This window comes from Pteropus medius, unplaced genomic scaffold, assembly GCF_902729225.1.
Source record: "Pteropus medius unplaced genomic scaffold, Ma_sr-lr_union100, whole genome shotgun sequence".
In the NCBI taxonomy this organism is placed as follows: Eukaryota; Metazoa; Chordata; class Mammalia; order Chiroptera; family Pteropodidae; genus Pteropus; species Pteropus medius.
Window position 1 is genome coordinate 14,730,188 of NW_024355205.1, and position 11,968 is coordinate 14,742,155.

General features: G+C 32.6%; 1 protein-coding gene and 1 pseudogene across 3 annotated transcripts in view; one reads left to right on the plus strand and one right to left on the minus strand.

Moving 5' to 3' along the window:
- Window positions 1-11,968, minus strand: part of RSRC1 (arginine and serine rich coiled-coil 1) — a 346,237-nt gene that overhangs the window by 159,256 nt on the left and 175,013 nt on the right. The window lies entirely within an intron of this gene.
- LOC120599107 (uncharacterized) lies at window positions 3,076-3,191 on the plus strand (annotated as a pseudogene).

An 11,968-nucleotide genomic window follows, 5' to 3' on the forward strand; every position in this document is an offset into this window, starting at 1 on the left:
AACAAAAACTTTTATGTTTTATTCCAAGTTATATTTTCTTTGAGTGCAGTTACTTTACTTTGCCTATAAAAAAATCTTGCAAAATTACTTTTTTGAAGCATTTTCCCAACTAAAGGACAAGAGATAGAAATATTAGAAAGTTTTTTAAAACATGTTTTCTCCTCAAAAAATCCATAATATATCCAGTTGTTTGAAACATTGTTTTCAAAACGGGTAATGATACAGATAAACCTACAAAAGGTCAAGTAAATATTTTATTTATTTTGTTTCCATAAAAGCATTGCATAAAATAACTTATCTGATTTGAGCGATTTACTGAGACATTTTATAGATGGAATATTTGCAATCAAGGTATGTTTGACATGCGTCCAACAGTTTTATACAGGTAAAGGAAAGGCAAAAGATTGAGTATCAGAACATCTGTATTCTAGTCTTGACCATGTGGTTGCTAAGACCTATAGTTTCCTCATGCATGCAAGTATGCCCATCACAATGTTTTTGAAAAATAGAAGAATATGCCCAACAGAAGAATTGTTAAATAAATAATGTTCAAACTCCATGATAAAAGCATAATAGTAGTGAATATTTCATATGTTTTAAAGACATTAAATAACATGGAGAAATGTTAAATTATATTTTTGGAAGACTTCAAACCTATATATGAAAAATGATCCAGATTTGTAAAATAATTAAAAATAAAATGCATATATTAGAAAGAACTAGAAAAAATATACATATAGCCAAAGGGTAACAATTTTTATTTTCTTCTCTATCCTTAATTCCACCTGTGTTTTCTAAGTCCTACTTAGAAAGTCCTACTAAGTCCTATGACGTACTACTAAGGAAAATGGGTATTATGACAAAAGTAAAAATCTTTAAAGATAAAGAAAATAATTTTAAAAATTTGAAGACTATTAATTTTTTTTAGTTTGTGATAAAGTATGTTTATGTCACACATTTTAGTATATTTAAGTTTGCTCTAAAAATGGCAAGACTATTTAAATTTTACCTGTAATCTGACATTTGACACCCATTTTTACTACTACCATGAGGTTAAACACAAATTTTGCTAAGAGGTTAATTTTATAATAGATAAATGTACTAGCCTTTGGCCTCAGGAGACCTGTGATCAATAACTGGCTTAAATAATAAGTGAAAATGATGTAGATGGTCAGATACTGGCTTTTTAGTTGACATTATTCTAATCACAAAACCACTTCACAATTCATCATAATTAACGATCTCTGCTTAAGGAAAGCCCAAAACCATGGATGTTGTTAATCATGATTAAAAAGTATTGGCAGAGCCTTGATTTCTAGCCTACGTTGCCTGTTGCCATTTTTCTTTTAGAATTCTAACATAGAGTGCAAGTAACACATATATATCATGAATACATTATTTCTTGGGCTTTCATTCTAAAAGAATCAGATCCCTCTGTCTTTATTACCAGTATACTCCTGACCCCTCCTTGCTGACCTAAAAAACTAGGTAAATTAAGTCCTATTTTTAGTCTTGAAAATTGCAATACTAATATAATCCTATATTCAAAAGTACAGCTTTATACGCTTTAAAATTTCCTACTATAAAAGGGCAACAAAACAATACATTATCATAGTAACTTGTGTATGATAACCATCATTCTTTATCACTTGACTAAGCCCCAGTTGATTTTCTTAAAGAACTGACCATCTAACCAAAAGGGCAGCTGTGATCACTCAGATATTTCAGATACATTCTTCTAAAAAAGTAAAGATAGGAAACAACTTAAATCTCCAACAATAAAGAACTAGTTAGGTAAATCTACTCAATGAGACATAGTGTATCTATTAAAAACAAATGACAATGACAATATTAAAATTTAAAGTATGCAAAATTGCCTACCAACCAGAAAATTACAGAGTACTATATATTAAGAATATTTAAACTATTCATACCTTTTGACATAGGATTTTCATTTCAAAAATCTAGCTTTGATTCCCAATCATTCGAGGCTGACCAAAATACTTGATGAACATAGATGCAAAGATTCTCAACAAAATATTAGCAAACTGAATTCAACAATACATTAAAAGGATTAAACACCATGACCAAGTGGGATTCTATCCCAGGGATAGAAGGATGGTTCAACATCCATCAATCAGTCAATATAATATGTCACATTAATAATGCATAGAAACCATATGATCATCTCAGTAGATGCAGAAAAGCATTTGAAAAACTCAACATCTTTTTATGATAAAAACTCTCAACAAAGTGGGTAGAGAAAGTACATAGCTCGACATAATAAAAGCTACATATGACAAACCCACAGCTGAAATCATATTCAATAGCAAAAAAGGTGAAAGCTTCTCCTCTAAGATCGGGAAAAAGACAGGGATGCCCACTATTACCACTTACTTCAACATAGTATTGGAAGTCCTAGCAACAGTAATCATACACAAAAAGAAATAAAAGGCATCCAAATTGAAAAGAAAGAAGTATTTGCAGATGGCATGATACTAAATGGAGAGGATCCTAAAGACTCCATCAAAAAACTATTAGACACACACACAATGGAATACTATTAAGCTTAAAAAAGTATGAAATCTTTCCATTTGTGACAACATGGATGGACCTAGAACAGTATTATGCTAAGTGAAATAGGTCAGACAGAGAAAGACAAATACTGTATGATTTCATTTATATGTAGAATCCAAAAAAAAAAAATGAATAAACAAAACAAAACAGAAACAGACACATAGATGTAGAGAACAAGTTGATAGTTGCTAAAGGGGAGAGTAAGGGAATGAGAAAAAAAAAAGAATTTGGCCTAAAGTAATCATTTAATATACAAAGACTTATGCACACAATGTTATCTATGAGAGCAAATTATTGAAAAACTGTTGAAAGAAGTATACTAGCAAGTTTCCAACAATGGGGGAATAAGTTAATTTATCGCATTATGTTGATATACTAAAATATAATGCAGCTATTAAAAATACAAAAATCAGACGTGTTTCCATAGTGAGCAGTTAGCATGTCTGCTTTACATGCAGAAGGTCCTGGGTTCGCACCCCAGTGGAGCCACGGTCCATGGTCTACGGCCATGCCACCCTGAACAAGCCTGATGTTTGATCTCAGAAGCTAAGCAGGGTCGGGTTTGGTTAGTACTTGGATGGGAGACCACCTAGAAAGACCAGGTGCTGTAGGCATAAATAATAATAATAAATAAAAAACAACAACAATAAAAAAACCCCAAATCATGACATTAAAAATTATTCAAACTGTACTGTTAAGTGAAAATACAGAATACAAATTTAGATTATACTTTAGATTTACATGAAATATGTATTACAACATGGGCACACAGAAGAAGGATGTGAAAACAATTATCCAAAAATTTTATAATACTATGTTCTTACTTCCAGTAATGACAACAGAAGGAAATAGGTGTATACCTGGACAAAATGACTAAAACCAACCATTTTAGAGCACTGGGAAATAACCAAAGGCGAACAATCTGAGAAGTATTTACTGAGGCACACTGTTCATCAAGTAAGAGTGTCATGTTTTGAACTTCTTGCTTGGGGCACACTACTTCCCCCACAACTTGAATGGCAAAAACCACAGCTTTTGGCACCAAGGGAATGGACTTGGTTCAGAGCAGTAGCAGAACAACTAGATCTTTACTGGGAAGATTTTCAAAATGAGAGACATAGATTGTGAATTATAAACTATCCACACCAGGCTGTCTAATAAATTATGCATGTGTGCAGAAGGTCTCAGAGGACATGGTGAAGATTAAAAGCCTGAAACACTTGTAAATCTGTTCCACCTTGGAAGGTATTCTTCATCTACACTCATAATATGGCCACAGTGCGAAAGCTTTACTTTTTTGAGGGATCATTCATTGACCACTAAACTATACAGGCACAGGAGAGACCCTTAAGGAAACAATACCAACAAATACACAAAAACTGATCCGAGACATCAACAGCTGAACACTGCAGGGGAAACAAATTTCACAGATTGAGTCTAGGAAATATGTGAAGAAATAATGGCCCCAAAATACCAAATTTGGTGGAAAACTTTAACACTTCAACAAAGCTCAATGAATCCCTAGTAGACAAATGCAAAAAGAACCACACATACACATCATAGTCAAACTCCTAAAAGCCAAAGGTAAAGAGAAAATCTTGAAAGCAGCAACAGAAAAACACCGCAACACATACAAGGAACATATGATTAATAGTTGACTTTTCATCAGAAGTAATGCAGACTAGAAGGCAGTGGGAATGGCATATTTAAAGTGCTGGTGGAAAAATACATGTCAATTAAGAATTAATTCTATATCTAACAAAAATAAAGACAAAATTAAAACATTCACAGATAAAAACAGATAATTCATTGCTAGCAGGACTGACTTAATAAGAAATACTGAAGAAAGTCCTTCTGGCTAAAAGAAAGTAAATAATCACTTAGAACCAAAGGAAAAAAATGAAGAGCACTGGGAATAGTAAATATGTGAGTAAATATAAGAGATTTAAAAAAATTTTATTTTCTTAAATTTTTTAAAAGACATATACTTGCTAGAAGTAAAGATTCTTCCATTGTACTGTTGCTTATCATGTATATAGATGTAATATGTATGATAGCAATAGTACAAAGGAGAGAAAAAAAGGTAAAATGTATAAATGGAAGTAAATTGATATATTTTATTGGAAGTAATCAATATTAACTTGAAGTAGATTGTGATAAAGATGCATATTATAATTCCTACAGCAACTCTTAAAAAAATAAATTTTTTACAATGTTTTCAAAAACTTTTACAGTCAGAATATCATTGGAATACAAGAGTATAAATATATACTGTTTACAAAAGACTGCAACAATGTGCACCAAATAAATAACAGCCCTGAATCAAAACAGAACCATTATAAGTGACTTTTCCCTTTTCTTTGTTTCTGGATTGCATATGAAGTGATTCCAATATTTTTAAATAGGATATCCCAATAAAATGTAAGCCATGTAAAATATGCCATAATAAATATATCAAAAAGCCCAGGAGATACTGAAGACATTTTTAATGTGGTTATCACACATGGGCATCAGGGAGTCTATGAACGTGCTGAAATAGTACACAATTCTATTTTCCTGGACAGAGAATCTACAGCTTTTGTCAGATTCCCAAAGGGATCTATGTGTCCAAAAAAAGTTAAGAATCAGTGTTGTAAAGCAGGGGTCTCCAGCCCCAGTACCAATACCGGTCTGCGGCCTGTTAGGAACCGGGCCACACAGCAGGAGGCGAGCAGCGGGCAAGTGAATGGAGCTTCATCTGTATTTGCAGCCGCTCCCCAGCACTAGCATCACCGCCTCAGCTCCACCTCAGATCATCAGGCATTAGATTCTCATAGGAGCACCGGTCCCTGGTGCCAAAAAGCTTGGGAAACGCTGACCTGGTACATAGGGAAATACCTTGCACATATGGCAGTTCCTAGTGGGATCAGCAGTGGCATAGGGCAGAGGAGGGTCAAAGCAGAGAAGGACTTAAAAAGGAGAGGTGAAGGTCTTTTCCTTTTTTTTTTTTTCTTTTTAACTATTGAGACCTTTGTCATGAACGCAATTCTCAAAACTGCCACAAAAACTTGGGGACCCTGATATCCACCTTAACTAGAAGGGCAAAAGTCAGTATAGCACCTTTTGCAAAAAGAAGTTTGGTTCTATTTTAATACTGTCTTCAAGAAGGGTTCAGATTAAACAGTAAGAAAAGAATTGGAATATAGAGATACTTTGGTACATCAGTAATGCTCAAATGTCACCATGTCTCTGTGTGTTGCTTGAAGACTGTCAAATGGTAACATCTCAGTAGATTAATGGCTCTATCACATCCTCTAAAGCAGAGTTCCACATGGATTTCAAGAAGCCTGAGAACCCTTGAATGTGTTCCAGGAGGGTTCCTTTGAGAATGTTCGTTGAGAATTTTAAAATGTGTTTTTGGTGATTCTCTAATAAAAACTACTAATAGAAGCATATGAGTAGCCCACTTATTAGCAAGCAATTCAATGTAATTTCAGGTCCAGGATTTATGTTTATGTTCATAATCAAGTCTGGTGCCATGTGATCCCCTAAAGTGCTGGCGTCTGTTTTTAATGTATCCTTAAGCATGTCTGACGGCTGCTAAGGATGCCCATCCAAACGTCCATGACAACAATGGCCTCACATCCACTGCTGTACTCATGTTAAATTTTCTGGCAGTTAAAAAAGACAAAATGATTCTCATTGCAGTTATAATTTGCAACTATGGCATTTTCACAAAATAGTAAGTCTTTAATTTCTCGAGTTATATACTAAATTGAGACATAGTCATTTTTATGCCGGTAAATCAAAGTACTATTTGATTTAGTAACTGAAGTATTATTCTGGACCAATGAGAAAAAACTGGATGCTTTGTTTGCGTCAAAAGCAAGCCAACAACGTCATAGCACTCTTGTACAATATTGAGGGATTCTGCAGTAGACTTAACAGAGAAAAGTAGTGGGAGATATGAGGCATATCACGTGAAACAGAGTAGGGTAGTACAGACAGGCCAAACTCAAAAAACCTTAGCTATAGCATCCTTTTTTGTATCATCGGTTAAGCTGACATTCCGCTAATCTTTGCATATACTAACTTGCAATGACTAGAACAGCGGTGAGCGTAGAAGTAAACTAAGAACTTTTTGTTAAATAGATTTTCAAAAATTTTCAGCATTTTATTACTTTTGGTTGTATTATTAATAACGAGATCATGAAAACAATGGCTCAGTGATTGAAATAAGCTTACTTATCTATTTACTTAAATAGAAAAATTGTTACGACAAAAATCTCAAAATCATTTAGGAAACATATGAAACATAAAACATGCAAATAAATCTATTAATAAATCAAATGTTGGAAATTCAATGCAAATAAAACAATATTGTCTACATTAAATTAAGATTGCTAATTGATACTAAACTGGTTAAGTCTTATTTTCATTGATTTAAAACTTTTATTTTTAATTTGTAAATTTAGGAAATTTGCATTTATATCTAAATTTGAGAGGTACCTAAATACACAAAAAGAATGGGCTCTAGAGCCTAAATTGCCTGGGTTTAAATTTCAGAGCTAACATTTCTTAGCTGTGGGATCTCGAACAATTTATTTAGCCTATCTGTGCCTGTTTCCTTATTTATAAAATGGAAATAGTAATAGTACTAAAAAATCCCACCATAATGTTTTAAGTGGAAGTTTAAAAAAACGTATGAGCTCTGGAGTCAGACTGCCTTGGTTTTATAGCTCAATTTTCCTTCTCCTGGGATGAATTATTGCAGGGTTTTATTATCTATATCATAGGGTTATTGTAAAGATTAGATGAGTATGTGTGTATATACTCTATCTACCTATCATCTATTATCTACCTACCTATTTATGCAATGTTCTAGCACATAGCAAGTTATATATGTCATCTAATATTATTTTTACTATAATTTCATTAATAATATTACTATTATGATTTTATAGTTATATAAACACTGTAACTGTAAGGAGTTTAAATCCAGTAATATATATACGTTAAGCAATCTTATGATATAGTATCAAAGTCTATAAAGTGAAGAAGTAACAATAATTTTTTTCTCTTTAAAGAGAATCCACATATGACTAAAATTCAAGAAACTATTTTTAAAGATTATATCTCTACCATTCTGTGTATCTTAAATTACATTTGTTTTAACCATAATGGAAATATGTTATTTCTAAAACTCCTAAGAGCAGTGGCAATCTAGCAACACAGCAAGGCTCACTAATATTTTGGTGGCCTACACTCACCATAAATCATCTTTGTCTATTTACAAAACACTGGATCAACTATCCATGCCCACAGCATGGCATCCACTACTCAGGCAACTATTTGACATCAGCCAAATCAAGTGTGGTCTTACCTCTGCTGATTAAATTTAAATGTTAGATCACTGAATGAAGTAAAAAACAACAATGGACATTTTGCCATTTTTCAATGAGTAGCACAGGTTACTCAGAATAGAACCACCACTTTTCATACAAGAGTTATGGTACCTTTTTGTACGATTAAAAGACAATTACTCATAGTGTAGAGGCTTATTTGCTAAACGATTTTTTTTTCTTATACTTTTATGATTCCATAAAAACTTAAAAAGTATTTGGAAACAAAATGCTATGTAAATCACAATGTGTCAGTTTCTTTTTAAAGAGGGATCAAAGTGAATGTTCATTTGTATTTTGGCTTAGATGGTCTTTTTATATCAAACATTAATAGGCATTTTAGTTTCTTTAGGAATGAGCTGGCATATAAATAAATAAACCATATATCGGTACACATTCACTGTTATTATGTCAGGAAACAGTATCATTCTCTTTTGTTGAGATATCTGACTAAATTACTTCATTTGTTTTTATCATACATGTGGTGGTTAGTTTTATTCTTTTACAGGTTCATGAGAAAATTTGTCATAGGTGAGCTTTCCTAAAAACGTTTGATTAGTGCTCTATGCTCCATCCTGGAGAGTGGATACAATTTGGATAACAGCCAACAGATGGCACTGTTCTCACTAGGTAACAAACACCTCATAAAGGTTTCATTACAGGCACAAATTATTAAGACCAAACATCTGCTCAAATCAGTGATTCTGAATTTTTTTGTGATGGGAAACATATTAAAACATATTAAATATTAATGAATTGAATTCACACTTAATAGTTACAGAATATGAACACCAATTTAAGGCAAATCACTTACTCATTCACCTAAAACTATTGAGTACTTATGATCACTAGGCACTAGAGATACAAAAGTGAATATGATATTTCCTGATCTCAGATAATCATACGATAATGTGATAAGTAAAATTTCAATGGAGATATGCACAGAGAAGCATAGGGGCTCATTCTGGGGATAGAATGGATCAGAGAAAGATTTTTGCAAAAATGATGCCTGAGCTAGTCACAAACGACTTGGGGTGGGTGTTGGGGAGTGTTCATTAGAATGCTATACTTTAAACAAAGGGAAAAGCAAAAGCAAGAACAAGGTAAAAAATGATATACTAGTATAATGTGGCAAGATATAATCCTGGAAGAGGTTTGTAGCATTCAAAGGGTCTGCTTTCTTAAGAAAGTTGGACTTTGACCTTGGATCCATTAAAGGAGTAATGGGGAGTGGCATGATCAGAATGATATTTTGGAGAGATGACTGCAGGAGCTACGTGAGCATGAATTTGAATAGGATAAGATTGGAAGTGAGCATCCAACACAGTGGCTGTTGTGGAAGTACAAGCAGCAAGCAATGAAGCCTTAACTGGACCAGGGGCAATAAGAGAAGAGGAGAGGGAGACATAGTTTTGAAAAATATTTCAGGGCTATGTGTTATCAGGAAATGACATGTGGGAAATGAGGAAGGAGGAATCAAGGATGACAATCAAGACAATGTATTTCACATAATTTTTGGAAATGCCACAGATAACTTTTTACTGATCCATCATCCTTTTAATTGCTTTTAATATAAAGTAGAAGTTGCTGTCCTGCTGTTATCCATCCAATCTTTACTTTTTGATAGCATCCTGTACTTTATCTTCAAAATACTTATCAGATTTGACAAATTACCACAAAATATGCTTATTATGTATTTGTCTGCATGAAGACAGGGTCCTCTCTCCTGATTTGATCACTATTCCATATCTAGCACCTAGTCTGGGACATAGTTGATGCTCAACAAATACATGTTGAAGAAACATGTATTTCTGAAGTTCTGAGCTCTACTCACCATTTGCTTGGCTGATTCCGATCCATCAGGATCAAAGGTTACTTGAGGCCACATTCAGGAAAGCATATTCTCAAGAGATGCTGCCTATTCATTAAGCACTTTAGCTTTTTTCAATGAAAGCTTTTCTCTCACCAGGGCAGGACAAGTTAGAAGATGTTTTCTAGTGTAACTGGTGCTCTCTGGTCAGGTCAGCTTTCTCCATCAGGGACAACAACTAAAACACCAATCTATAAAAACAATACACCTTCTAAGTCTTGCCAGTGTTTCTACATGTCTTGCTTGTGTCTTCTTCTTTCATGGATATTAATTTTTTCAAACGGTATAATCTTCTCTTCTCAAGGCTACTTTAAGATATCACAGTGGTTGATCAGTTGTCTAAAGTTTAACTGTCTCTTAAAGAAAAACTTTTCCTCACTCTAAAATTGTAAAATAATATTTACACCATGTGTGTGGAAAGGGAGGGAAGTACAGAGTGCTGTATTTTTAAAACACACCCAAGTTTTCCAATGATTTCCTCTATGTCAGTTTCCTGGGAATTTTAAAGAAAAAAACTGAATGTAGACTAAAGGAAATAAACAGATTTATTTTTAAAAACTTAAAAATCTGAATTTAAAAGCTATATAGACTGTCCATTCAGAATACATATTTATTTAAAAAATAAGCTGTTCTGGAGCATTTAAAATATTTATCCAATAGATTTTTCAAGTTTATTAGCACATACTTTGCACAACACATGTTCAAGGTGGTAAAGTACTATCAGCGATGGGAAAACAGATCATACTTTAAGTAATTCATAATCTAATATGGTAGGTAAGATATGCATATCATAACTATAATAAAGTATTCAAAGTACTAATACTATTAGAGAGGTATTATAAATTGGTACAGTAGTTCAGGGCTGTGAAAGATTAATTTTGACTGGATACATGCAAATGGCTTTACAGAGGAAATAGAATCTGAGCTGGTCTTTAAAGAGAAAGAGGTAGTATGTAGTCATGTCAAAAATATAATTTATAAGTATATATTTAAAAATTTTTAATTCAATTTATTTAAATTAAAGAAAAAAAGAGTTCATCTATTTCTCCCATCCTCCAACCTCCACCCCTCAGTCTTGCCTCTAACAACCACCATTCAGTTCTCTGTATCTATAGTCTTAGGTCAGTTTTGTTTTTTTTTTTAAGATTCCACATAGAAAAGAGATCATATAGTATTTGCTTTTTTCTGACTTATTTCACTTAGCATAATGCCCTTGAGGAGCATATATGTATATCTTTTAAGAAAAAAATACTGCAAAAACTGAGGTCCCCAATAACTAACTCCCGAGCATCAGAAGACATGTGATATGAGGCAACCATGTAAAGCTAGTTAAATTTAATGTAAAACATCACATCAAAAAAAAGAAAAACAGAAAAACAAAACACACCAAGTAAAAATAGTCACAATGCCATTAACTAGAAATAGAGTTAAAAATGTTATTTGGTTACCTAATTAGTAAGATTTTCTAAATTCTTAATTGGATTAAAATAAACTCTAGTCTCCAAACAATTCCAAAGCATTACTGCTTCTAAATAAAGAACTATGAATGACTCTGAAAAAAGAAGAAACTTGTATTTTAATAAGTGCCACTTAGTCATTGTAGAAACATATTTATATAGAACCTTTGACAAATTAGGGAGATAGATTAGTATAAACATTTTATAAATCATAATAAAGGTCGAATGAGAGAAAAGGAATAAATTTTATTAGGATAGCATTAAAAGCGGATGTTAAAAGTCAGGGTAAACTTTGCCATAGAAGATGAACACTATGCATCTCTGGATAACAACTTTTAGACCACATTTTAGCAATTATCTTTTAAGAGACTTCATAATTTTTTCATTGTTACTTTATACATAATGTTTATATAATGGTCATTAAATAGAAACCCTGTGTTCATCAAACAATGAGTACTGATTTGTGTTATTATAACATATTTTTTAATTGCTTCTCTAAATGTATCAAGTTATCAGAATATACTGTCATTAACTTTAGAATAAATCTGAATATATGGTTATGGAGATTTTGCTAACAAACTTACAGTTATTATTTACAGTTAGTACTGATCACAAACCCCTTAAAAGATAACGCAAAAAAATCTATTTGTGTAACAAATATTTTCATTAATTCCTGGGGAAAA